The sequence below is a fragment of the Nipponia nippon genome, unplaced genomic scaffold (assembly GCF_047370975.1).
Source record: "Nipponia nippon isolate SJK-2023a ecotype South Korea unplaced genomic scaffold, ASM4737097v1 scaffold_22, whole genome shotgun sequence".
NCBI lineage: Eukaryota > Metazoa > Chordata > Aves > Pelecaniformes > Threskiornithidae > Nipponia > Nipponia nippon.
Genome location: NW_028262339.1, coordinates 7,146,681 through 7,174,394, shown reverse-complemented (window position 1 = coordinate 7,174,394; position 27,714 = coordinate 7,146,681). Strand labels below are relative to the sequence as shown.

At 42.8% G+C, this 27,714-nt stretch overlaps 1 pseudogene across 1 annotated transcript in view; it reads right to left on the bottom strand.

Annotated features, from left to right (window-relative positions):
- Positions 1-6,852: 6,852 nt before the first annotated feature.
- The window catches only part of LOC148055462 (terminal uridylyltransferase 7-like), a 100,225-nt pseudogene continuing 79,363 nt past the window's right edge, over positions 6,853-27,714 (bottom strand). The window contains exons 5-9 of the transcript XR_015705391.1: positions 25,609-25,789; positions 24,170-25,255; positions 23,925-24,038; positions 21,643-21,700; positions 6,853-7,784 (exon numbers count right to left, since the gene is read on the bottom strand). The product of XR_015705391.1 is annotated as a terminal uridylyltransferase 7-like (transcript). The remainder of the gene's footprint in view (positions 7,785-21,642; positions 21,701-23,924; positions 24,039-24,169; positions 25,256-25,608; positions 25,790-27,714) is intronic.

Sequence of the window (27,714 nt, the reverse complement as noted above, 5' to 3'; positions counted from 1 at the left end):
CTTTGTGATTCTGTATCTATAGACATCACTACTGTAGATATATACACTCAAATATCTGTAATTTTACCAAAATCATAGGATGTGTCTTTAACTATTCAGCTCTTGTCACAACCCACCAATTGTTACAATCTAACTATATATCATATCAAGATTTATTGCCTACCGCCATTGGAATGAATCTCACATTGCAGAAAGCACCTGGAAAGACTTAAGGTCGACCTTTAGGGTTTTGGAGCTGGGGATACAGAGGATCTGAAGCCCGTTACACTCGAACTGAAAAAGAAATATCAGCAGCATATGAAGGGGTTCGAGCTGCTTCAGAAGTAGTTGGTAATGAAGCACAGCTCCTCTTGACATCTCAGTTGCCTATGCTGTGCTGGATGTTCAAAGGGAAGGTCCCCTCTTCACATCATGGAACTGATGCTACATGGAGTAAGTGGGTCACACTAATCATGCAAGGGGCTCGAATGGAAAACCCTGACTGCCCAGGAATCTTGGAAATGATCATGGACTGGCCAGAAGGCAGAAACTTTGGAGTGTTGCCAGAGGAGGTGACTCGTGCTAAAGAGGCCCCACTGTATAATAAACTGCCAGAAAATGAGAAGCAATATGCCCTGTTCCCTGATAGGTCCTGTCATCTTGTGGGGAAGCATCGGAGGTGGAAAGCTTCAGTGCAGAGTCCTACACTACAAGTCACAGAAACTGCTGAAGGAGAAGGTGAATTGAGTCAGTTTGCAGAGGTGAAAGCCATCCAGCTGGCTTCAGATATTGCTGAATGAGAAAAGTGGCCAATGCTCTATCTCTATACTGACTCATTGATGGTGGCAAATGCCCTGTGGGGGTGGTTACAGCAATGGAAGCAGAGCAACTGGCAGCGCAGAGGCAAACCCATCTGGGCTGCCGCATTGTGGCAAGATGTTGCTGCCTGGATAGAGAACCTGGTTGTAAAAGTACGTCACATAGATGCTCACATACCCAAGAGTCAGGCCACTGAAGAACATCAAAACAACCAGCAGGTGGATCAGGCTGCTAAGATTGAAGTGGCTCAGGTGGATCTGGACTGGCAACATAAGGGTGGATTATTGCTAGCTTGGTGGGCCCATGACACCTCAGGCCATCAAGGAGGAGATGCAACATCTAGATGGGCTCGTGATCGAGGGGTGGACTTGACCATGGACACTATTGCACAGGTTATCCATGAATGTGAAACATGCGCTGCAATCAAGCAAGCCAAGCAGTTAAAGCCTCTCTGGTATGGAGGACAATGGCTGAAATATAAATATGGGGAGGCCTGGCAGATTGATTATATCACACTCCCACAAACCTGCGAAGTCAAGCGCCATGTGCTTACAATGGTGGAAGCAGCCACCGGATGGCTGGAAACATATCCCATGCCCCATGCCACTGCCCGGAACACTGTCCTGGGCCTTGAAAAGCAAGTCCTATGGTGACATGGCATCCCAGAAAGAATTGAGTCAGACAACGGGACTCATTTCTGAAACAACCTCATAGACACCTGGGTCAAAGAGCATGGCATTGAGTGGGTATATCACATCACATATATATCATGCACCAGCCTCTGGGAAAATCAAACGGTACAATGGACTGTTAAAGACTACACTGAAAGCAATGGGTGCTGGGACATTCAATCATTGGGAGTGGCTGGAGAGCAGCCCTGCAGAAAGGGATCTGGGGATGCTGCTTGATGGCAGGCTCAATAGGAGTCAACAGTGTGCCCTGGCAGCCAAGAGGGCAAACCGCATCCTGGGGTGCATCAAACGCGGTATATCCAGCTGGTCAAAAGAGGTGATTATCCTTGAGTATTGTGTGCAGTTCTGGGCCCCACAATTTAAGAAGGATGTTAAGGTCCTTGAATGCGTCCAGAGGATGGCAACAAAGCTGGTGAAGGGGCTGGAAGGCATGTCCTATGAGGAGTGGCTGAGGACTTTGGGCTTGTCTAGATTGGAGAAAAGGAGGCTGAGGGGCAACCTCATTGCTCTCTACAGCTTCCTGAGGAGGTGAAGTGGAGAGAGGGAGGTGCTGATCTCTTCTCCCTGGTATCCAGTGACAGGATGTGTGGGAATGGTTCAAAGCTGCATCAGGGGAGGTTCAGACTGAACATTAGGAAGCATTTCTTTACCGAGAGGGTGATCAAATGCTGGAACAGGCTTCCTAGATAGGTGGTTGATGCCCCAAGCCTGTCAGTGTTTAAGATTCATTTGGACAATGCCCTTAATAACATGCTTTAACTTTTGGTCAGCCCTGAATTGGTCAGGCAGTCGGACTAGATGATCATTGTAGGTCCCTTCCAACTAAAATAGTCTAGTCTATTCTAAATTTAGCAGAAACCACTTGGCTAGTTAACATTAGAGGGTCTGCCAGTTGACCTGGCCCTGCCCAATCAAAACCTCTGCACACTGTGGAAGGAGATAAGGTCCCTGTAGTACATATAAGGAACTGGCTGGGAAAAACAGCCTGGGTTTCTCCTTCCCTGGGAAAAAGCAAACCCATTTGTGGGATTGTTTTTGCTCAAGGACTTGGGTGCACTCAGTGGGTAATGCGGAAGGATGAGGGAGTCCAAAGTGTACCTCAAGGGGATTTAATCTTGGGTGAAAATAACCCATGAATTGAGTTGTATGATGTCAGTGTTACATGATGCTGTGTATCACCACTGCTGTGGCCACCATATGTCAAAGGTATTACAGCAGGAACCCCTTGCTGCTAGCCAGACTGTAGGCAAGAGGAGGAGTTCATTGCAATGTTAAACCCTATGGCCTGGTCCAAAGGGACCAGGGGTGGAGACTGTAATGGATATACCTTTAAACTGTTGTAACCCATGATTTGAGTTGCATGTTATAGGAAGTACTACAGTAGAAACCACCCAAACCAATGGGGGACAAGCCTCACAAGAAGCAGTGCAAGTGCAGCAGCGACCCGACCTGAGTTGGTTTTGGTGCCCAATAACTCCACGCAACACACCACCTCTCCTGTCCTGAGTGACCACCATAACAGATGGAACCCAAAGTCATAGACTAAACAAACTCAGTGGACATTTTATGGACATTTATGGCCATTTTACAGGGGTGGCCCATAGACTAAGGGAATGATATCTGTGTGTTATATCAAAGGATGGGAAGGGCTGGGGGGTGGTTAATAAGGATCTATTGAATAGTGTGGGACCTGAACATGACATAAATGGTATGGAATAAGAGGTAGAGATTGCACTGGTTTTGGCTAGGACAGAGTAAATTTTCTTCACAGTAGCTTGTATGGGGCTATGTTTTGGATTTGTGCTGAAAACAATGTTGATAACACCCTGATGTTTTTGTTATTGCTGAGCAGTGCTTACACAGAGTCAAGGCCTTTTCTGCTTCTCACACTGCCCTGTCAGCGAGTAGGCTGTGGGTGTCCAAGATGTTGGGAGGGGATACAGCTGGGACAGCTGACCCCAATTGACCAAAGGGATATTCTATACCATATGACATCATGCTCAGCAATAAAAGCTGGGGGAAGAAGGAGGAAGGGAGGGACATTCGGAGTGATGGCATTTGTCTTCCCAAGTAACTGTTACGTGTGATGGAGCCCTGCTTTTCTGGAGAAGGCTAACCATCTGCCTGCCAATGGGAAGTAGTGAATGGATTCCTTATTTTGCTTTGCTTGTGCACACAGCTTTTGCTTTACCTGTTAAACTGTTGCATTGGGTTTGCATGGCAAGGTTTTGGTAGCAGGGGGGCTACAGGGGTGGCTTCTGTGAGAAGCTGCTAGAAGCTTCCCCTATGTCCAACAGAGCTCCAAGATGGACCCACCGCTGGCCAAGGCCGAGCCAATCAGTGACGGCAGTAGCACCTCTGTGATAATATATTTAAGAAGGGGGAAAAAAGAAACTGCACAATTACAGCCAGAGAGAGGAGTGAGAAAATGTGAGAGAAACAACTATGCAGACACCAAGGTCAGTGAAGAAGGAGGGGGAGGAGGTGCTCCAGGTGCCGGAGCAGAGATTCCCCTGCAGCCCATGGTGAAGACCATGGTGAGGCAGGCTGTCCCCCTGCAGCCCATGGAGGTTAATGGTGGAGCAGATATCCACCTGCAGCCTGTGGAGGACCCCACGCTGGAGCAGGTGGATGCCCAAAGGAGGCTGTGACCCCGTGGGAAGCCCGTGCTGGAGCAGGCTCCTGGCAGGACCTGTGGACCCATGGAGAGAGAGGAGCCCACACTGGAGAAGGTTTGCTGGCAGGACTTGTGACCCCGTGGGGGACCCATGCTGGAGCAGTTCGTGAAGAACTGTAGCCCCGTGGGAAGGACCCACGTTGGAGAAGTTCGTGGAGGACTGTCTCCCATGGGAGGGACCCCACGCTGGAGCAGGGGAAGAGTGTGAGGAGTCCTCCCCCTGAGGAGGAAGGAGGGGCAGAGACAACGTGTGATGAACTGACTGCTACCCCCATTCCCCATCCCCCCTGTGCCGCTGGGGGGGAGGTGGGAGTGAAGTTGAGCCTGGGAAGAAGGGAGGGGTGGGGGGAAGGTGTTTTAAGATTTGGTTTTATTTCTCATTATCCTACTCTGATTCAAGTGGTAATAAATTAAGCTAATTTCCCCAAGTTGAGTCTGTTTTGCCCGCGACAGTAATTGCTGAGTGATCTCTCCCCGTCCTTATCTCAACCCACGAGCCTTTCATTATATTTTCTCTCCCCCGTTCAGTTGAGGAGAGGGAGTGATAGAGCGGCTTTGGTGGGCACCTGGTGTCCATCCAAGGTCAACCCACCACAACTGTCTTTATCTCAACCTACGAGTTTTCTCACTCTTACCCTTCCTGTTCTCTCCCCCATCTCACTGGGTGGGGGAGTGAGTGAGTGGCTGTGAAAGGCTTAGCTACCTACTGGGGTTAAACCATGACATGGGGAAAGCAATTTAAAAATACATGCTTTGACACAGATTTTCTGAATTGAAATTAAGAGATACAAACCTGGAGGAGACTGAGGGGAGACCTCATCACGGTCTACAGCTTCCTCACGAGGGAAGGAGGAGGGGCAGACACTGATCTCTTCTCCCTGATGACCAATGATAGGACCCGAGGGAACGGCAGGAAGATATGCCAGGGGAGGTTTAGGTTGGACATTAGGAAAAGGTTCTTCACCCAAAGGGTAGTGGAGCACTGGAACAAGCTCCCCCGGGAGGTAGTCATGGCGCTAAGCCTGACAACATTCAAGAAGCAATTGGACAACGCCCTCAGACATATGGTGTGATTTTTGGGGTTGTCCTATGCAGGGACAGGAGTTGGACTCAATGATCCTTGTGGGTCCCTTCCAACTCAGGATAGTCTATGATTCTATGATTCTATGAAACCTGACTGGAGACTCAGAACCACTTTTCCTTTTTGTTTCTTTTTTTCTTCATGTATAAGCTTTCTCTATAAATAACATATACACAGTGATGGATAAACAAAATTGAATTATGGCATTTCACAATCAAAATAAAAGTGTCTCCTTGAAAGCTTAAGTAAAGCTATTGTTAGTTATTTATATGGGCTTTAGAATATTTAAAGAAAAAAAAGACCCAGGAAAAGGGACATTTGGTGTTTACCTGATTTAATTTACCAGCATGTTTGGCAGCACTGGGTAAAGAAGGGGATCCACACAACAGTTGTGGTTTTGAATCACCTAAAAATGTCATGATATAACAAAGACTTACTAATTTGAAACTAGTTTCCCTCTCAAGTATCATAAGATATAAAAACACCAAAATACTTGCAATCTACCTTCATAGCCTCTAGAAGGTAGGACACTTATTTTCCTCAATTTTATAATATGGAAAATGGGCACAATGAGGTGAGATGTATCTATCTCACCTATAATTAAGCATCTAAGTTAGGAACCTACAATAAGTTAAACTCAGTAACTTTTTCCAGAATCAACAAAGGGAGACAGGGACCTTCAGAGGATGACTGAAAATAGATAAGTGAATTGTCCATAGTCCAACAAAATGTTTGTAGCACAGCAAGGAACAAAATTAGATCTCTTAGGTTCCGTTCTTTATAGTGCTCTACTCAACTAGAAAGAACACTTTGGACACTAAGTAAAGAACCCAATCCAACACATTTTCTTCATTAAATTCAAAGATTTTTTCCCAAAATACAATGAGCCAAAACCTCCCATTCCAGAATTCATGATTTTTAGACACATATACTGTACAGTCTCTGCACAGTTCCCAGGTATTGAATGGGATAAAATACAGAAATGTCAATGACTTCGGAACAGTCAGACCTATTCCCTCATCTTAGCCAACTGTTATCATGGCAAAAGGACAGAAGCTGAATGCAATGTGGCTTGAATTTTTATAGATCTTTTTTGCCCATCCAGTACTTCTGGACTGGTTTATCACAATAAGAATACTTTTAAATATTTTGAAGGTTCTAAATACATTTGCATCATTTTCCTCCCACTTCCAGTATCTTGGTAGCATAATCTTACACCCTCTTGCACCAAATACATCTGATGCTTAAGAAGAGTCTCCTTATTTAAGGACAGAACATTTTTGCTAGTAGAGGAGAGTTGGTTTCAGATGATGTTTATGCAAAGGATTCCTATTTGTTACTTTAAGAGGTCAAATAATGAATAATCTGTAGAGCAAACTTTTCTAGCACGAATTTAAGTGTTTCTAGGATTACCTAAAAGGAAACTATAATACTGTGTTCCTTTGGAAACTACCTAAAATTTCATTTTATAAATTTTCATTTCTATCTTATAGTGATTTTCATTTACAAAGCAGATGATGAGATATCTTATCTGAAGGATGACTTAGCTACTGCTTATTAGTTCACTATTTCTTATAAGTCTGTCAGTCAGGACCTGGGTTTTGGGGCATTTTTTCCAGTTTTTAGATGTTTAAGCCAAAGTTGCAAATTGGCTAAGAGAAAAATAAGATAAGACTGCTGTACAGAGTATCCCTCTGACTGCTGAGTTGGGAGGAACGTTTTTTATTTCATTCACAATATTTTATCTGAGCAATTTATACACTGTCATAGTGACTTCAGAGTATTTATGATGAAGTCTGTTTCACGTGATGTGAAGAGCTATAGGCTAGCTTTTATTGCTGCTGTGATGCACTGAAATAGAATCTGTAATTTGTAATGTTAGCAATCTATTATATAATGATGACAATGGAAGCATTTTCAACATACTAGAAAATTTCTTTCTTTACAAGCTTTACTTTCTTTCCTTTCTGTACAAGCATCTTACCTGCTACAAGAAACCATGCGAAATCTCCCAGGATACACCAATGTTCTGAAAGGTAGGTGAAGATGAAGGGAAAACTGACCATACGTGACTACATTTTAAAAAATAAATTATCATTTATGTCATGCCATTAATAGCAAAAACCTTATCCTTAAATCAACCCTGTTAAAAACAGCAAAAAACATATGCTCTGTTTAAACTACTCAACTATATCAGAGTTTCATACCTACAGCTCCTTTATACTGTGGGCATTTTTTTTTAATGTGACCTTCTCTTCCACAGATAAAGCAATGTTTTTCTCTTAAGCCCCTGTATTCCAGGAGTTTCCACTTCTCTGCTGATTGCCTGGAATTCTTTTCTCTTCCAGTTTCCACTATTCCCCTTGCTGCTAGTTTGCTCTTCTGAGGTGTAGATAGTTGCAACTTTCCCTCCTTGATTGAGCTCTCTTTTTCTGTTGTTTTATTCCAAGTTTCTTTGTCCTCTTTGCTTCTTTTCTCTTTTTTTTCTGTGTAACTTTGTTTTTTGACACCTTCAAAATCACATCACCAGCTCAGTCTACAGGAGAAAAATGATGCAGAGTTCATAGGCTTTACATCTATGCATGGAGGGGAAAAAAAAAGTGCTGTGTATAGACAAAATAATCCTAGTGTATTTATTCAGTGGTTTAAAGTGAATTAATGTATCTATTCCTTTGACTCTCCTAACAAACAGTGTTACACTAATGTAACATACATTTAATAATGTAACAACAATTAGATAACAATATAGCACTAAAATCTAATAATTACATCTAAACAAATATAATCATAATGTAGATCTAGATGCTGGAGCTGCAAAAGACAAGTGGAAGAGAAGAAACACCCCAAAAAATGCTAACAAACCATAAAAGCTGAGGCTATATCTCTATTTCTCTTACTCATACACTATCATCAGAAATCTAGCTTCTTTCCACTAGTCTGAAACTGCGTTATACTCACAGTATTTCTAAAAAGCTTTTTTAATGGGAAATGCTTCTAGCATTTTAAGTCACTTAAAGATCTAGCAGTGGAGACCCAGGTATCACTGCTGAACTGGTTTTATTTAAGTTCATCCATGACTTGGGGGAGAGATCAGTGAAACCTCCACATCTGAAGATGTTACTAAGCTATTTTGGTCAGTCAGATGCAGCACTTAATGACGAGCAACTTGAAAATACATCACAAAACTGAATGAACAGGCAAAAAGGTGGTGGATGACCTTCAATGGAGATAAATGTAAGGTAATGTATCCAGTTAAAAATAATCTGAACCATGTCCATATGATGTTGAACTGGGAGCTAGCAATTAAATCTAAGAAAGAGAAGAGACCAGGGGCTGCCCTGTGCCAGACAGAGCCAGTTCCAGACAGCTCCAAAACCACCCCACCACTGGCCAAAGCTGAACCAATCAGCAATGGTGGTAGTGCCTCTCTGATAACATATTTAAGAAAAGGTAAAATGCACTGCACAGCAGCAGCTGAGAGAGACAAGTGAGAAAATGTGAGAGAAGCAACTGTGCAGACACCAAGGTCAGTGAAGAAGGAGGGGGAGGAGGTGCTCCAGGCGCTGGAGCAGAGATTCCCCTGCAGCCCGTGGTGAAGACCATGGTGAGGCAGGCTGTCTCCCTGCAGCCCATGGAGGACAATGCTGGTGCACATATCCACACTGCAGCCCATGGAGGACCCCACACAGGAGCAGGTGAATGTGCCCTGAAGGAAGCTGCAGCCCATGGAAAGCCCATGCAGGAGCAGGCTCCTGACAGGAACTGGGCCCATGGGGGACCCTTGCTGGAGCAGTCTGTTCCTGAAGGACTGTACCTCATGGAAAGGACCCATGCTGGAGCAGTTTGTGAAAGACTATACCATGGGAGGGACCCCACGCTGGAGCAGGGGAAAAGTGTGAGGAGGAAGGAGTGACAGAGAGGAACTGTTATGAACTGACCACAATCCCCATTTCCCATCCTCCCTGCACTGCTTGGACTGGGAGGAGATAGAAGAGTCAGGAATGAAGGAGTGAATTTGAACCTGGAAAGATGGGGGCCTGGGGGAAGGTATTTTTAGTTTTGTCTTTGTTTCTCACCATCTGTTCTGGATCTGGTTGGGATGGAGTTAATTTTTTTCATAGCAGCTCATATGGTGCTGTGTTTTTGATTTGTGACCAAAACAATGCTGATAACACACCAATGTTTTAGCTATTGCTGAGCAGTGTTTGCACAGCATCAAGGCCTCCTCTGTTTCTCACTCTCTCCCCAGAGTGAATAGATTGGGGGGGGGGGGTGCGCACACATGCTTGGAAGGGGACACAACCAGGCAGATGACTGAAACTAACCAAAGAGATATTCCATGCCACATAATGTCATGCTCAGCAATAAAAAGGAGAGGAGGAAGATGGCTGAGGTAGGTAAGTGTCCTGGTTTTGGCTGGGATAGAGTTAATTTTCTTCCTAGTAGCTGGTATAGTGCTGTGTTTTGGATTTAGGATGAGAATAATGTTGATAGCAACAACTAAAACATCAGTGTGTTAAGTAGTGCTTGCACTAGTCAAGGACTTTTTCAGCTTCCCATGCTCTGCCAGGTGCGCACGAAGATGGGAGGGAGCACAGCCAAGACAGCTGAACCCACACTGGCCAAAGGGCTATTCCATACCATATGACGTCATGCTCAGTATATAAACTGGGGAAGTTGGCCAGGGGGCAGTGATCGCTGCTCAGGGACTGGCTGGGCATCGGTCGGTGGGTGGTGAGCAAATATTCTATTATTATTATTATTATTATTATTATTATTATTATTATTATTATTATTATTGTCTCTTCCTCTGCTGTCCTATTAAACTGTCTTTATCTCAGCCCACGGGTTTTACTTTTTTTTTCTTCAGTTCTCTCCCCCATCCCACCGTGGGGGGAGGGTGAGTAAGCGGCTGTGTGGTGCTTAGTTGCCAACTGGGGTTAAACCATGACAGTCCTTTTTGGCGCCCAATGTGGGGCTCGAAGGCTTGAGATAACGACAGATCTGACCAGAGTGTGTTAAAATAAATTTGTGATAAGCATTCATTATATTAGTTTAGTAATCGCTGGTCACAACCTTGATTTACTTGCTCACAGAGTTGTGTTATGTAACACCTTACTTGCCATATATACTGTTTATCAGTATTTATGTGCTGTTTATCACCTCTGGGAAATGGATTAAGGTTGTCACTTTGCTGTACTGTGTAACACTGGTTTATGATATGATAAAATTACTGGTCATGAGATCAATCTCGCATTTGTACGCAGCATTGCCGTCACCTCTCTACTTCGGGAGCCATCTATCGGAAATTATTAGTAATTACACTTTTTACTTTTTCTCCTCAGAGAGACAGCCTATGGGGGAGACACGTTCCTCCATCTTCCCCTTCTTCTCCAGGCTAATTACAGTAGCTCTTGAGAATTTTGAATATCCTTGGGATGTTCAAACCAGCATGTTCCTATTGCTATGTCTCCTGAATGTGTGTCAGGTCTTGCTTAGGGTTAAACAACTATTTAAGAATATTGTGGCTACTCCACCCCCTGCAACAAGCACTGTGGCTACTCAAACCCCAGTGACAAGCATTGCGGTTACTCCAACCCCCGCAGCAGGCACTGCAGCTATTCAAACCCTGATGACAGGCACTGCAGCTACTCAAACCCCGGCAACAGGTACTGTGGCTACTCAAACCCCGGTAACAGGCACTGCCGCTGAACCAGAGAACCAATCTATGCTGGTATCAGTTGCCCCTATACACAAGAAGAAATCTTGGAGGTCAAACTCAGCTCGTTTAGTAAGGGATGATGAAAAAGCAGGGTCATCATGAGAACAGGAGGAGGAAGAGGCAGAACCCATAAATGAGAAGGTAACCACCTGATCCCTATCCCTGAGTGAGCTGCGAGATATGTGAAAAGATTTAAGTCGTTGTCCATCCAGGAGAGCACATCATCATCTGGCTGCTCCAATGCTGGGATAATGGGGCCAGTAGCCTGGATTTAGAGGGTAGGGAAGCCAAGGAACTGGGATCCCTTTCTAGGGAAAGGGGCATTGACAAAGCAATTGGAAAAGAGGCACAAGCCCTCAGCCTCTGGAGGCGACTCCTGTCAGGTGTGAAGGAAAGGTATCCCTTCAAGGAAGATGTTATATGTCACCCAGGCAAGTGGACCACCATGGAGAGAGGTCTCCAGTACCTGAGGGAATTAGCTGTGCTGGAGGTGATTTATGGTAACCTGAACAATGAGCAGTTACCCAAAGATCCAGATGAAGTCCAGTGCACACGACCCATGAGGCGGAAGTTTGTATGGAGCGCACCATCATCGTATGCCAACTCGCTGGCAATAGTGACCTGGAAAGATGGAGAGTGACCAACAGTGGATGAAGAGGCTAGCCAGCTCCAGGAAAACAAAGGAAGTCTCTCTTCCTCCCTTGTCTTGGCTGTGGAGAAACTGTTCCAGGAGGTCCAGCAACTCGAAGAGGACATGTCCTACTTTCCACCTGTATGGACCAGTATCTCAGCCATTAGGAGTAAGCGTTTTTCTACTTAAGAGAGAGGATATAGAGGGTACACACCACGGGGCACAGGGTTTTTCCTGCGTGACAATGGAGAGGACATGAGGAAGTGGGATGGAAAACCTACCCCAACCGTAGAGGCACAGGTATGTGAGTTGCAAGGAAAAACAATCACAAAGGGCAGTTCTCCCAGGAAAATTGCTGTTCCAGTTTCCAGTGAGCAGTTCCCCAGACAGAGCAGAAGGGCTGATCTTACTTCTGATTGTAATGAAGGAACTCCTGGCGCATATTCACAAGAAATGAGTAATGAATACTATGACCAGACATACAGGGGCCCTGCCTCCAGCCAGGTGGAGGAGAGGGACAACCGGGTTTACTGGACTGTGTGGATTCAATGGCCTGTCACATCAGACCCACAGGAGTTTAAGGCTCTAGTGGACACGGGTGCACAGTGTACCCTAATGCCATCAAGCTATAAAGGGGCAGAACCCATCTGTATTTCTGGAGTGACAGGGGGATCCCAAGTGCTGACTGCATTGGAGGCTGAAGTGAGCTTAACCAGGAATGAGTGACAGAAGCACCCCATTGTGACTGGCCCAGAGGCCCCGTGCATCCTTGGCATAGACTGCCTCAGGAGAGGGTATTTCAAGGACCCAAAAGGGTACTGGTGGGCTTTTGGTATAGCTGCCTTGGAGACGGAGGAAATGAAACAGCTGTCTACCCTGCCTGGTCTCTTGAAGGACCCTTCTATTGTGGGGTTGCTGAGGGTCGAAGAACAACAGGTGGAAAATCGCTACCACAGCAGTGCATCGGCAGCAATATCGCACCAACAGAGACTCCCTGATTCCCATCCATAAGCTGATTCATTGAATGGAGAGCCAAGGAGTGATCAGCAAGACTCACTCACCCTTTTACAGTCCCATGTGGCCAATGCAAAAGTCTAATGGAGAGCGGAGACTAACAGTAGACTATCGCGTTTGCAGATGACACTAAGCTGAGCGGTGCAGTTGACATGCCTGAGGGACGGGATGCCATCCAGAGGGACCTGGACGAGCTTGAGAAGTGGGCCTGGGTGAACCTCATGAGGATCAACAAGGCCAAGTGCAAGGTCCTGCACCTGGGTCGGGGCAATCCCTGGTACCAGTACAGGCTGGGGGATGAAGGGATTGAGAGCAGCCATGAGGAGAAGGACTTAGGGGTACTGATAGACGAAAAGCTGGACGTGAGCCAGCAATGTGCGCTTGCAGCCCAGAAAGCCAACCGTATCCTGGGCTGCATCAAAAGAAGCATTGACCAGCAGGTCGAGGGAGGTGATTCTGCCCCTCTACTCTGCTCTGGTGAAGACCCCACCTAGAGTACTGCGTTCAGCTCTGGGGTCTCCAGTACAAGACAGACATGGACCTGTTGGAGATGGTCCAGAGGAGGGCCACAAAAATGGTCAGAGGGATAGAACACCTCTCCTATGAGGACAGGCTGAAAGAGCTGGGGTTGTTCAGCCTGGAGAAGAGAAGGCTGCGGGGAGACCTTATTGCAGCCTTTCAATACTTAAAGGGGGCCTACAAGAAAGATGGGGATAGTCTTTTTAGCAAGGCCTGCTGCGACAGGACAAGGGGTAATGGTTTTAGACTAAAGGAGGGTAGATTTAGACTGAATACAAGGAAAACATTTTTCACGATGAGGGTGGTGAAACACTGGAACGGGTTGCCCAGAGAGGTGGTAGATGCCCCATCCTTGGAAACATTCAAGGATGGGCTAGATGGGGCTCTGAAAAACCGATCTAGTTGTAGATGTCCCTGCCCATTGCAGGGGGGATGGACTAGATGACCTTTAAAGGTCCCTTCCATCCCAAAGCATTCTGTGATTCTATAATGAAGTAATGTCCCCTCCGAGTGCTGCCATGCCAGACATGCTAGAACTTCAATACGAACTGGAGTCAAAAGCAGCTAAGTGGTATGCCACAACTGATATTGCTAATGCCTTTTTCTCAATCTCTTTGGCAGCAGAGTGCAGGCCACAGTTTGCTTTCACTTGGAGGGGCGTCCAGTACACCCGGAATTGACTGCCCCAGGGGTGGAAACACAGCCCCACCACTTGCCATGGACTGATCCAGACTGCACTGGAACAGGGTGAAGCTCCAGAACACCTGCAATACATTGATGACATCATCATATGGGGCAATACAGCAGAAGAGGTTTTTGAGAAAGGGAAGAAAATAGTCCAAATCCTTCTGGAGGCTGGTTTTGCCATAAAACAAAGTAAGGTCAAGGGACCTGCACAGGAGATCCAGGTTTTAGGAACAAAATGGCAAGATGGACGTCACCAGATCCCAATGGATGTGATCAACAAAATAACAGCTAAGTCCCCACCAACTAGCAAAAAGGAAACACAGGCTTTCTTGGGCGTTGTGGGTTTTTGGAGAATGCATATTCCAAATTACAGTCTGATCGTAAGCCCTCTCTATCAAGGGACCTGGAAGAAGAACGATTTCAAATGGGGCCCTGAGCAACGACAAGCCTTTGAACAAATTAAACAGGAGGTAGTCCATGCAGTAGCCCTTGGGCCACTCCGGGCAGGACAAGATGTAAAAAATGTGCTCTACACCGCAGCTGGGGAGAATGGCCCTACCTGGAGCCTCTGGCAGAAAGCACCAGGGGAGACTCGAGGTCGACCCCTAGGGTTTTGGAGTCGGGGATAAAGAGGATCCGAGGCCTGCTATACTCCAACTGAACAAGAGATATTGGCAGCATGTGAAGGGGTTTGAGCTGCTTCGGAAGTGGTTGGTACTGAAGCACAGCTCCTCCTGGCACCCTGACTGCCAGTACTGGGCTGGATGTTCAAAGGGAGGGTCCCCTCTGCACATCATGCAACTGATGCTACATGGAGTAAGTAAGTGGGTTGCACAGATCACCCAACGGGCTCAAATAGGAAACCCCAGTCGCCCAGGAATCTTGGAAGGGATCATGGACTGGCCAGAAGGCAAAGATTTCAGAATATCGCCAGAGGAGGAGGTGACGTGTGCTAAGAAGGCCCCACCGTATAATAAACTGCCAGAAAATGAGAAGCAATATGCCCTGTTCCCTGATAGGTCCTGTCATCTTGTGGGGAAGCATCGGAGGTGGAAGGCTGCTGTATGGAATCCTGTACAACAAGTTGCAGAAACTGCTGAAGGAGAAGGTGAATTGAGTCAGTTTGCAGAGGTGAAAGCCATCCAGCTGGCTTTGGATATTGCTGACTGAGAGAATTGGCCAGAGCTCTATCTCTATACTGGCTCACGGACGGTGGCAAATGCCCTGTGGGGCAATGGAAGCAGAGCAACTGGCAGCGCAGAGGCAAACCCATCTGGGCTGCCGCATTGTGGCAAGATGTTGCTGCCTGGATAGAGAACCTGGTTGTAAAAGTACGTCACATAGATGCTCACGTACCCAAGAGTCAGGCCACTGAAGGACATCAAAACCACCAGCAGGTGGATCAGGCTGCTAAGATTGAAGTGGCTCAGGTGGATCTGGACTGGCAACAGAAGGGTGAATTATTGCTAGCTTGGTGGGCCCATGACACCTCAGGCCATCAAGGAGGAGATGCAACATCTAGATGGGCTCGTGATCGAGGGGTGGACTTGACCATGGACACTATTGCACAGGTTATCCATGAATGTGAAACATGCGCTGCAATCAAACAAGCCAAGCGGTTCAAGCCTCTCTGGTATGGAGGACGATGGCTGAAATATAAATACGGGGAGGCCTGGCAGACTGATTATATCACACTCCCACAAACCTGCCAAGGCAAGCGCCATGTGCTTACAATGGTGGAAGCAGCCACCGGATGGCTGGAAACATATCCCGTGCCCCATGCCACCGCCCGGAACACTGTCCTGGGTCTTGAAAAACAAGTCCTATGGCGACATGGTACCCCAGAAAGAACTGAGTCAGACAATGGGACTCATTTCTGAAACAACCTTATAGACACCTGGGCCAAAGAGCATGACATTGAGTGGGTATATCACATCCCCTGTCATGCAGCAGCCTAAATGAACTCAACAAATATTTTAGAGGGATAGCCTATAGACTAAGGAAATTATATCTATGTGTGTGTGTGTATATATATATATATGTATCAAAAGACTGGAAAAGTGGTGGTGATTAATTGGAATGTATTGGAAAGGGTAAGACCTGGGCATGACATAGATGGTATGGAATAAGGGGTGGATATTGTCCTGGTTTCGGCTGGGATAGTAGCTGTGTTTTGGATTTAGGATGAGAATAATGTTGATAACACACTGATGTTTTAGTTGTTGCTAAGTAGTGCTTACACTAGTCAAGGACTTTTCAGCTTCCCATGCTCTGCCAGGTGCACAAGAAGCTGGGAGGGGGCACAGCCAGGACAGCTGACCCAGACTGGCCAAAAGGCTATTCCATACCATATGACATCATGCTCAGTATATAAACTGGGGGAGTTGGCCAGGGGGCAGTGATCACTGCTCGGGGACAGGATGGGCATCTGTCAGCGGGTAGCATTGTGCATCACTTTATATATATTCTTTTATCAATATTATTATTATTTTCTCCTCCTCTGCTGTCTTATTAAACTGTCTTTATCTCAACCTGCGGATTTTAATTTTTTTTTTTTCTAATTCTCTCCCCCATCCCACTGCGGGGGGGAGGGTGAGCGAGCAGCTGTGTCGTGCTTAGTTGCTGACTGGGGTTAAACCACAACAGTAAGCCATCTTTGTCCTTGGGAACTTGCTGGGCGTCAGTTTACCTGTCGGAGGTGGTGAGTGACTGCCTTTGCATCTCTTGTTTTGTTTTCTCTTTCTTCTTCCCCTTCTCCTTTGCTTATGAAACCGTCTTTATCTCAGCCCATGAGTTTTCTTGCTTTTACTTTATATTTTCTCTTCCCTCATCCCACTGGGGGTGAGGAGTGAGTGAGTAGCTGTGTGGTGCTGAGCTGCCTACTGGGGTTAACCCACACCACCATCCTACTCTATTTTTAATTGGCAATAAATTAAATTAATCTTCCCCAAGTCGTGTCTTTTTTGCCCGTGACGGTAACTGGTAAGCAATCTTTATCTTGACCCATGAGCTTTTCCATCTTATTTTCTCCCCTTGTCCTTCTGAGGAGGGGGAGTAAGAGAGCAGCTTGGTGGGCAGCTGACAGAAAGCCAAGGTTAACCCAGCACAAGAAGGTACAGAGAAAGGCAGCTAAAATGTCTTAGGTAGCAACTGTCTTAGGAGGAGATACTAAAAAGGTTTGAGACTCTTCAACTCTGAGAGGAGCCAGAGGGTAAACACAATCATGACTTAAAAACCTCAGAGCAGTGTCATTACTAACAAAATCTCACAATACTGTGCCTGTGGAATGTTTGATGAAACTAAAGTGAGTTTGGTTTAAAACAGATTTTAAAAAATACTATTTTACACAGCAGTTAGCATACTTCTGGAACTGGTTGCCACAGAAGATTAAGGAAAACAGGAAAAACAGGTTCAGGGGGAAAAAATGCACAACTGCAGTCCACAAATGAGTATTACAAGAACCAAGGCAGGTATGTGTTCTAACATCTCTTATACAGCAACTGAAGATGTTGGGGGAATACAAGAGAAGAGACTGCAGAAAACAGCCAACTAGCATGTCCTCCATAAACAGCATCTCCTATTGCCACTGCCGGACAAAGGATTCAGCTAGATAGGCCAGTGGTCTGACCTCATAGGGCATTTACATTCTTAGAATCGAAATCCCATTGACTTTTGCTCTAATGTTGTATACAGCATAGCTGCATATGTGAAATTAACTGGGGTTTCACTCCAGAATGCAGGATTAAAGTGCATCTGAAACAGCAGTTTAGACATTGAGTGGATTTTCACAGCACCATCAGCATTCTTGATTTTCAACCTATCATCAGCTAGTACACTTACATTTGGTGAAGTTGAATAGATTCCTAAACTAACAATCTTAGCAATATTAGCTCACAGTTCTCTAGAGTTTTTCAAAAAGGCTACTTTATCTTGTCTTTGTACACCAGCTTTTTAGCAGCTTATATATAAGTGTAGGAGATTTTTAATTACAATTAAGATATATAGATTCCAAAAAAAGGTCAGGTTTCCCATTCACCTTACAAACATGAAGAAACATGAAGTCTTTAAAGTGCTTTAGTGTCTTTACTTGGAAAAAAAAAATCAATCAATCAGTTTTAAGTTTAGACAGCTTATCATATAAAGAGCAGAAAATCAGTTTAGCATTCATTTGCTACAGGAAGGTATTTGCTGAATTTTGGACAACTGGTTACTGAGAATCAGGAAGCCAACAAGGCTAAGTGTCAGGTCGTGCACTTGGGTCACAACAACCCCATGCAACACTACAGGCTTGGGGAAGAGTGGCTGGAAAGCTCCCCGGCGGAAAAGGACCTGGGTGTGTTGGTCAACAGCCAGCTGAATATGAGCCAGCAGTGTGCCCAGGTAGCCAAGAAGGCCAATAGCATTCTATCAGGAATAGTGTGGCCAGCAGGACCAGGGAAGTGATCATCCCCTTGTACTCGGCACTGGTGAGGCTGCACCTCGAGTACTGTGTTCAGGTTTGGGCCCTTCACTACAAGAAGGACATCGAGGTACCAGAGTGTGTCCAAAGAAGGGCAACGAAGCTGGTGAAGGGTCTAGAGAATAAGTCTTATGAGGAGTGGCTGAGGGAGCTGGGGCTGTTTAGCCTGGAGAAAAGGAGGCTCGGGGAGACCTTATCGCTCTCTACAGCTACCTGAAAGGAGGTTGTAGCGAGGTGGGTGTTGGTCTCTTCTGCCAAGTAGCAAGTGATAGGACAAGAGGAAATGGCCTCAAGTTGTGCTGGGGAGGTTTAGGTTGGATATTAGGAGAAACTTCTTCACCGAAAGGGTAGTCAAGCATTGCAACAGGCTGCCCAGGGAAGTGGTTGAGTCCCCATCCCTGGAGGTATTTAAAAGATGGGTAGATGTGATGCTTGAGGACATGGTTTAGTGGTGGACTTGGCAGTGCTAGGTTAATGGTTGGACTTGATGATCTTAAAGGTCCTTTCCAACCTAAATGACTCTATGATTCTATAATATTGACCTGAAAATGATCAGTATTTTTTTAAATACTGCTCACAAGTGGCGCAAATCAGCATTCACAGAATAGTATCTCAGAAAGGAAAGCATTAATCTATTACTGCATTTTCAAAATATTTGATAGAAGGTAAGTTCTTGAAATAAGATTTCAGCCCAGGGACGTGAGAGCTATCCGCTGACCCATATGGATGCAGAACTTCAACCACTAATTCTGAAAGTCTTTTCTTGAAGTATGCTCCTCAAGACTCCCCTTGAGCTGATAAAGAAAGTTCAGAAAGTGCAACACTTGGCACTAAAACTTAATTTCCTTTGATGTTTCAAAGAACTGGCTTTTAAAGTTCAAAGACACTGAACCCCCCCCCCAACCAACATACCCAAAACTCACCCAACCACAAAACTTGTTTTTAAAATATTTGGCCAAGGATTTGTTCTCTTCTGTAGACTATAACATGTGTCCCAGTTCAGGCAAGCTGGATTCAAAATCACTATCCCAGGTCTCAAAATTTAAGCAAGAGTCATGAATGGGGGCAGGAAGGCTGAAGTTATGTTATTTTGTCTTTTAAATTACAGAAATTCACCTAAAACACTAATGCTTACTCTTACTGAAGAACTAATATATTCTCTTAGACAAATGACAACTCTAAAGTCTCAATTGTGTAACTGACTCCACTCATTTTGGATATGAGCCAGCAATGTGCCCAGAAAGCCAGTCATATCCTGGGCTGCATATAAAAGAAGCATGGTCAGCAGGTCGAGGGAGGTGATTCTGCCCCTCTACGTCACTCTGGTGAGATCCCACCTAGAGTACTGCATCCAGCTCTGGGGTCCACAGGACAAGAAAGACATGGACCTGTTAGAGAAGGTCCAGAGGAGTGCCACAAAAATGGTCAGAGGGATAGAACACCTCTCCTATGAGGAAAGCCTGAGAGAGCTGGGGTTGTTTGGACTGGAGAAGAGAAGGCTCCAGGGAGACCTTATTGTGGCCTTTCAGTATATAAAGGGGGCTTATAAGAAAGATGGAGAAAGACTTTTTACCAGGACTGTCGTGGTTTAACCCCAGTCGGCAACCAAGTACCACACAGCTGGTCGCTCACCCTCCCCCCACGGTGGGATGGAGGAGAGAATCGGAAGAGCAAAAGTGAGAAAACTCATGGGCTGAGATAAGAACAGTTTAATAACTGAAATATAATAATAATAAGTAATGAAAAGGAAAACAATAAGAGAGAGAGAGAGAAAGAAAACCCAGGGAAAACAAGTGATGCAACCACTCACCACCCGCTGACCGATGGCCAGCCAGTCCCCGAGCAGCGATCACTGCCACCCCGGCCAACTCCTCCCAGTTTATATACTGGGCATGATGTCATATGGTATGGAATAGCCCTTTGGCCAGTGTGGGTTCAGCTGTCTTGGCTGTGCTCCCTCCCATCTTCGTGCACACCTGGCAGAGCATGGGAAGCTGAAAAAGTCCTTGACTAGTGTAAGCACTGCTTAACACACTGATGTTTTAATTGTTGCTATCAACATTATTGTTATACTAAATCCAAAACACAGCACTATACCAGCTACTAGGAAGAAAATTAACTCTATCCCAGCTGAAACCAGGACACAGGTGAAGGGGCAACAGTTTTAAACTGAAAGAGGGTAGGTTTAGATTAGATACAAGGAAGAAATTTTTTACAATGAGGGTGGTGGGACACTGGAACAGGTTGTCCAGAGAAGTTGTGGATGCCCCATCATTGGAAGTGTTCAAGGTCAGGTTGGACGGGGCTTTGAGCAACCTGATCTAGTGAAAGATGTGCCTGCCCATGGCAGGGGGGTTGGACTAGATGATCTTTAAAGGTCCCTTCCAACCCAAACCATTCTATGATAGTCAAATAAAAAACTTGTACTCAGAAATCTAAAATTGAAATAGGTAATTGGTTCATTATCGAACCTCAACAAAACAAGCATTTTATCCTCATGAAGACACCCCACATTTTCCTGTTAACAAAAAAGGAGATAACCTTACCAGGGTGTTATATAAACTGATGTCTACTTCAAGACCACTGACATGGAAGAATTTGACAATTGGGACTTTAGCAGTTGTTATAGGCAAGACATTTCTTAGATCTAGAATGAAATGTTACTGAATGACTGCAATACAGTCATAACACAATCAAGTGCACTACAAACCATCCAAAACTGCAGTAAAAATGTTACAAAATATAATTTTAGTATCAGATAAGATCTTATTTCAGTTATATTTTAATATTGATTTTAAGCATTTATCAGAGACTATGAATCTACTAAATATAATATATACAAATATACATATACTCCCAATAGACTGAAGGTTAATTTAAACTTTACAGCAAAATAAACTTAAGAGATCATTGAAAGTTCACTCCAATTATATTAAATTTATGTGAGATACACCAAAACAAACATTCTACTTTCTTGTAGATAAAACAGAATACTTAGTGCAAACTTCTGTCAGCCCGCCTTTTACTATTAACTTATTGGGTTCTGAACATACAAATACAAGATAACGATTAAATTGAAGCTCCAAGCTTTAACTTAAGGCTTGTTCTCATGCATATAGGTTATAAATATACTATCTATCTGTCCAATTTAGATCTGGACCTATAACATTATAGCCTCAAAGACGTACATATACAAACAAAAATAAATCTGAGTGTTCACAACATACACCCTTGTTCTTAATAATATTACGGTCTTTAATGCAGTTTTATCTTCATTATTTTCCACGTACAATGCCCCAGAACTTCCTCACTGCATCAGTCACATAAACAGAACTACTTATTTTAATTTTCAAGAAAGTTACCTGAATGTTTCTTGAGAACCTTTGCTAAATCTTCAATGATTCTGATGCAATCTAGCCCCTAAGACATGAATAAAAAAAGTCAGCACTGAAATTATGTTAGAAGTGTTCTAGACAAAGTATTTCAGACATACCTTTTTTAACTTGCTGTTAAGCTTAAAGCTGTATGATTCAGTTTCATATTACACAGAATGATGTGAATACCAGAAATTGTTTCAAAATGGCACTTCTTGTAAAATCAACACTAGACAGTATCTCAACATAGGCTTTTTTAAACTTTATATTAGGCGTGAAAGATGATTTATGTCCTTTTCCACCATCTTCCATTTCTAGTTGTTTATGCTACAAAGCATATCTTGTTTATTTGCACAGTTTATGCTAGAATGTTAGTACAGAATTCAGAAAACTGAGTACTGAGTAAAAATTCTTAAACACATACCTAGAACAACAGCAAAAAACCCCTGATAATCTGCTTTTGAGGCACCTGTTTGCATTTTCCTCTAATCTGAACAGCTTTTTTAAAAAGTAAATTTGTTACAATATATACACAATAAAACTATAAAGTTTAATAAAGTTATAAAGTTAATAAGTTGTGTACTTATTAATACCCATCCCCCCAAATGCCTTGTCTAACTAGCTCAGCAGTTTCCAGTCCATCAATTGCCATACGCATATCAAGGTCACTTTGTTTGAAGCCAAAGCCATTTTTTGAGGAGCCAAACAAATTCAGCTTGGTTCCTGTAAGAGATGTGACAGATTATAATCCCATATCAACACAGAATCTCAAATTGTACACAGCTTCAAACCACAGCATGAATACATTACTATTTTTCTGTAGTATTTTAAAACTTATTTTCTCAACAGTTTTGCTGATGAGGAAAGAATTCCTACTTTTACTGGTTCAAATGAGGAGTCTGACAGATCCAGAAACAAATTAGGTGGTCAAATAAATCAGCAGCATGCAGGTCTGAGCTAAAATCTACATAAAATACATGATTGCTCTCTACAGAGATCTTCAGGATAAGGGATAGATCTGCCCACATAGCAGGCTCCAGCTAAAAATTCTTTCACAAATTTTAAAAGACTATAAATTGAAGTCCAGGTTCTACAGATAAGAATTCCAGAAATAAACCAACAGTTTCAAACAACTAGGCTATGTAGGCAGGTTAGATGTTGTGTCCATATTTTAAAACATTTCAAAACCAATAAGCTTTAGTAGGGATGAGATGCAAACTCTTCCAGCCCTATGCAAGACCCTTTTGACTTTTCTATTTTATTTTATTTTTTACTTTGAGACTATCAACTTTTCTCTGTCATAATAAAAACAAGAGCAAAGAAGAATGCTGAAATGAAGGGAAACACATATATGAACTAAAACATTTTTTCTTAACCTTGGGATCAGGACCCCTAAGGAGTTTCTTTAAGGACTACAGAAAGCTTATTGTTTGTAAGAACATATGCAACAACAAGAAAGCTGGAAAATAAATGAGGTTAAAACAACAATTATAAGACTGTTCTGCTACTACTTTGGTCCTTGTTTTCTTAACTTGCTATTGTTCCTTCCTACTGATGCGCTGTATTTCTGACTAAGCCAAAGAAAGCTTAAAACTATTTATTTATTTATACACACACACACCCCTGACATGATTTTGGAGCCTTTATTGTTTGTTTAAAGAAAGAGAATGTCAACATGAAGGGAGTCCAGTACATAATATACAAAGTTAAGACATTAAGCTGTAGTAGATATATGGTTATTATATACCTGTTCAAAGAAAAACATTAATTGGAGAAACAATGCATTTTGTCTGGTCAGAAATGATGAAAGAGAAAGGAGAAAAGTTGGATGACTCTGAAAAGAACGAAAGCGAAGAAGGGTTATAAAACAGCGTTCTGACTGATTTTTCTAGAACATTGATGTCTTTGCTTATTAAAAAAAAATCCACAGCTTGAGGAACAGTAATGAAATTCAAAGTAGAGACAAATGTAAAAGCATCAGTCAAAAAAAACCTACCCAAAATTAAATTCTTAGATTAATATTAAGATGCCTAAATGAGTAATCAGATAGTCAGTATGCAGAAGATAAACATTTTGGATTTTTCTAGATTCAAACTATTTAGTAGTTCTATTATAGTCCTTATGAATTTAAAAGTATATCTAATATAGTTGGATGTAGGATGGCAGATAAATTGGTCCCCTTTATAACAGCATTAGCCTGTGGTTATTTCATTATTTTTTGCAATTCTTTTCTTCCCCACAACAATATTCAAAGGAAAAAAAAAACTTACGGTAGAACTGGACACAAATCTAAAATAAATGAAAATTTGGGTGTCAGTGCTGGAAATGGGTCTAGCTCGATTTTCTTGAGGTCTTCTGCACAAGCTACATACTACTGTAGGAGACTGCATGAACAGAAAGCAAGATTAGTTTTTTTAAAAAAATAAATAATCTTTTAATGAATTTGAGCAATATTTTCATAGAACTGATAATAAAACATAAACATATTGCTTATTTTCTGATAAAGTTTGCTTACCTTGCCCTTAGTAAAAGCTGGTTTACTGAATTCATAAAAGTGTTCAGATTCTAAACACTGTTCTATTGCTGTGTTCTCTTCAAAAAGGCTTCTTTTCTCAGTAAGACCCTCTTGACTCAAATTGATCCTCAGAGGTCCATCCACATTTTCTTTGATATGTTTGTCTTCATATTTAATGGGGATGGACAAAACTTTCTCAGACAGTGCATCCTCATCTCCAGATCCAGTGCATGCATTATCTAGCTCACCTTCAGCTCTTATGATACCATCACATTCTGTCTGATTTAGAAGACTTGGTTCTTCAATTTCATCATTTGAGCTAATAATTGCAGATATCCTATTCTGTATTGATGGTATGAATTTGTTTGGGGATTCATCCAGTTCATCAGTACCTTCAGTGCTCTCCTCAATGCTAATCTTATCATCCATTATATCACTGTACTCTAAGTCAAACTCATCACTCTGTAAGTGCAGGGTTTTGAAAACCTTTGAAGTACTACATGTCTCTATATCATGCTCATTCACTGTAACAGGGAGATGTCCACTTTCACTGTCTTCATCTATTCCCTGATCAGCAGTCATCAAGATATTATTCCATCTTCTCTCTTGTTAACGATGTTCTTCCTCTTCTTCCTCTTCATTTTCCTTCTCTTCAAGACTTGGTTTAAAAACCTCATTATCTCCAGAAATAACTTCTTCAATTACACAGTCTGAATCTTCATGGGCAATTCCCAAATGACTTGTATCATCAGCCAGTTCTTCTGTCAAGCTTTCTGAGACACCACACAGTTTTGAATTCTATAAGCTCAAGGGATACTTGTACTCTCGATTATGCAATCTACTGCTCTGCTTTATCATCTAAGTTTTGCAACTCAGAATTTTCATGCTTTACGGCATCTTTTCCATGGTCCAACATTTGGGATTTCTCCTCATTGGTATGTGGAGATTTTTTTTTGCTCAATTTTGCAGGTTTTTTGTGAGGCAAGGCAAAATACTTATAAGTTACTCTCAGACAATGAAGAATATATTCATACACTAGCTGGCTGTTCAGAGTTCTTGCCACATTCCTTTTGACTGCATATAGGTCTAGCAGAAAGAAGTGAGCCAGCAGTGTAGGAGTTAACTTTTTAAAAAAAATAATATACTTATAGCCTTACAAAATTTAAATACACTACCATCAATTACTACGTGTAGGGACATGACATCTACGAATTGTGCTGAAAACATTTTTTTAAAATGTACTTAATTATATTTGATAACACTAATAAAAATACCCAAGAGAAACATTAAATTTATTTTTTCAAAACATATTCTACTCTACTGTTGTGAATCACAGTCCAATATTAAGAAAATAAGTGATTACACATTATGTCAGTAGCCAAGACAATACCCTAGGAAGTTAAAGGTAATAGCTCTTTAAATTTTTATGATAAACATACCTTCCACAGCAATGTGCTTTTTAGGCCAGTCCTTTGATTCACGAGACACTGTTTCTTTGAGTTGTATGCTAATAACCAAATCAGCCGAATTAAACTCCAAGACATAGAAATGAAGAAGTTCTACCCAGAGCTGCCCAACAGGTGCTGAACACCAGTGTACTGAATCAAATACTAAAGGAGCCTGTCAATTACAAAATAAAAGCTTAAATAACATTTAATGCATACATAGGTATTTAGCTATAAAAATGAATAAATCTGCTAATCTAGAATATGCACTTGTTAATAATGTCATATAATTTGATTTCATTGTAGTCCATCTGTAATGTAATATTACAAAATTTATAGTTGTCTCCATATTCCAATGCTCATGTCTCAACATGGAAGATTAATACTTTACCCAAATAAGAAAAACTGCAATAAACAAAATTTAAAGAAATGAGCAAGGATTATAAAGGTTAAAAATGTCACACTGTAGTAATGGTTAAAGAATAATATCAATGATTAATAACAATGCCTATTAAGTGTTTTTTGTCACAATTAATATTTTTCCAAGAAAATATCACAGAATATATATATTGAGAGAATGGATATAGCTTATGTGTTAGCAAAGCCTAAATTCGAGATATAGCGAGTGCAAAAAAAATATACTAAATATACATTGAAGTTTACAGAAGAAAAACACATATTCAAGCAAGGCATGAAAAAACAGAAGTTGTATCACTTAGACTTTCTGAATGCTTATTCTGCCAGCTCTGAAATGTTTAACCCCCATGAAATAATTGGTTTCTTGTGGCATATATCTGCTTGGTACACAGCAACAGACAATAGATACTATGAATATTATCTCAATATTGACTTTAGTGTATAGTCTTTTAAAACAGTTGGGTTTTTTTTGGAAGGTGGAAATAGTTTTCATATACTTAAATCTAACCTTAAAATAAAATGGCTTCAAGTCTGGAAACTATATTTTCTCCTCTGGTTCACAGATTAAAACCCAGGGTCTTATCAAAGAGTTAGCTGTACCAGGCCTAGAATACTCCCTGCTCTGCTTCTCTCTCCCTCTACTTCCCTATACTTATACTAGCACTCAAGAGTTCAGCACTTTTGTAAGGGTATCCATATTACATAAAACTTTGTCTTAGCACATTACTGATGCATTAAAATACAGTTTTTAATTATATAACCATATACTATAGAACTTTTGCCTCATTCAGTGCAGACAGTGGAGAGACTCTGGGGATGAGTCAATTACAAAGTGAAGAAAGCAGTTAACTGAAATGTCCATGTAATTGGTTATGGAAACAAGAGCACACTTAATCCAACACACAAGTGTAAGAACCCATTTTTAAAAAGGGTAAAAAGGAGCACCCTGGGAACTACCAGACAGTCAGCCTCACCTCTGTGCCCGGCAAGATCATGGAGCAGATCCTCCTGGAAGACATGACGAAGTATATGGAAGACAGGGAGGTGATTAGAGACAGCCAACATGGCTTCGCTAAGGGCAAATCCTGCCTGACTAATCTAGTAGCCTTCTACGATGGAGTGACTGCATCAGTGGACAAGGGAAAAGCTACAGATGTCATCTACCTGGACTTCTGTAAGGCCTTTGATATGGTCCCCCACAACATTCTGACCTCTAAAAAGGAGAGATATGGATTTTATGGATGGACTGTTAGATGGGTAAGGAATTGGCTGGATGGCCATGTCCAAAGAGTTACAGTCAATGGCTCAATGTCCAAGTGGAAACCAGTAACGAGCGGTGTCCCTCAAGGGTCCGTACTGGGACATATATCCAGTGATATATGATGAATATCTTCATCACCAACATAGACAGTGGGATTGAGTGAGCCCTCAGGAAGTTTGCAGATGACACCAAGCTGAGTGGTGCAGTTGATTTGCTGGAGGGAAGGGATGACATCCAGAGAGACCTTGGCAGGCTTGAGGAGTGGGCCCCTGTGAACCTCATGAGGTTCAACAAGGCCAAGTGCAAGGTCCTGCTCCTGGGTCAGGACAATCCCCAGTGTCAATGCAGACTGGGGGATGAATGGATTGAGAGCAGCCCTGCAGAGAAGGACTTGGGGATACTGGTGGATGAAAAGCTGGACA